The sequence below is a fragment of the Orycteropus afer genome, unplaced genomic scaffold, assembly GCF_000298275.1.
Source record: "Orycteropus afer afer isolate SDZICR_OR568_19922 unplaced genomic scaffold, OryAfe1.0 scaffold00481, whole genome shotgun sequence".
NCBI classification, from domain to species: domain Eukaryota; kingdom Metazoa; phylum Chordata; class Mammalia; order Tubulidentata; family Orycteropodidae; genus Orycteropus; species Orycteropus afer.
Window position 1 is genome coordinate 476779 of NW_006922068.1, and position 1679 is coordinate 478457.

Genomic DNA, 1679 nt, shown 5'->3' on the forward strand with positions numbered 1-1679 from the left:
AGCAATCTACTTCCATAGTGATACTGTCTCAGAAACCCAAGGAAGCGTCACTACGAGTCGGGTCTGACTTGACGCACATAACAACAACTTGAAGAATACTTCGCAGAAATTTTATGTATCATTTCCATTTATACCTCATCGACCAGAACTTAGTCACATGGTCATACCCTTCTGCAAGGGAGGCTGGGAAATATGGATAAAAAAGGAGAAAAAAAGAGAGGGAAAAAAGGGAGAAATTATATGGTAGCACTATATGTATCATCTGCCACAGTATGACATATGAGGAACTTCATGATCTAGTAACTTTGTCCTAAGTCTTCAACATTCCACTGATAACATATGTAGTCATTTCCCATTGCTGCTCTAACAAATTACCATAAACTTGGTGACTTAAAACAACAGAAATTTATTCTCTCACATTGCTGGAGGCTAAAAGTCCAAAATCAGTAGTGCCTAAGGCATTTAACTGCTAACCAGAAGGCTGGAGGTTCAAACCCACTAGCTGCTCCTTGGAAGGAAGACTGGGCAATCTACTTCCATAGACATACAGCCTTGGAAACCCAAGGAGCAGTTGCTATGAGTCAATTTGACTTGACAGCAGTGAGTGTTTTTTTTTTTTTGGTTTGGGCTAAAATCAGGTGTCAGCAAGGTCATATTCCCTCCAGAAGCTATAAGAGAGAATCTGTTCCTTGCTTGTTCCAGATTCTGGTGTTGGCCATTATTCCTTGGTTTGTGGCCACATCACTATAATCTTCAAAGCCAGCATCTTCAGATCCCACTCTATTCTGTCTTCACATCACCTCTTTCTCTGTGTGTGTCCATCTCCCTCTGCCTTCCTCTTACAAACAAACATGTGATTGCATTTAGGACCCACCTGGATAATCCAGGATGCAAACTCCTTAATTTAATTACATTGTAAATAGATTTTTTCCAAATAAGCTAACATTTCACATGTTCCAGGGACTGGCCTGGCACATATCTTTGGGAGCCATTATCAGTTTACCACACCATATTAACATACATTACCCCATTTCTGCCAGGCTGAATGACTTGCATTTGCCCAAATGTATTTGCCCAAATACATTAACTCTCTTCACACCCTAGTTCTCTTTCTACTTGGTTGAGCCTCTGTAAATTCTTTCCCTACCTTTCTTTCTTCACATCCACATATTTTTCAGGTTTCAGGTGTCTCCTGGGGGAGCTCTAGGGACAGTCTCCATCCTCCCCTCCAGCTAGCTGCTTCTCCTCCAAGCTCCATAAAGTTCCACAGCACCCTCTCAAGTAGCACTTGGCACAAAATGTTGTCACCAGCTGTTTAATGCCTGGTTCCTTTACTAGGTTATGAGTTCCTTCATGGAAGCTCCTGGGTCTTCTTCATCTCTCACTCTGTAGCCCCCTACTTGGGCCTACCTAATAGAGCAAGATGGTCAAAAATTATGTGATTATTGAAACTCTTGGCACCTCCCTGTTCCACTGTCAAAAGCCAAATTGTGAGCTGTTAGGAGTCTATGTATAGTTTGATGTGTTCTTTTTATTAAAAAAAAAAAATAGCTTTAATGAGATAATACATTTAGATTAGCTTCTGTTGTAGACAATAGAAAAATTTGGAAATAGAGGTGATGATTGCACCACATGGTGAATATAATTAATGCCACTAACCTACATGTAAAACATGTTGA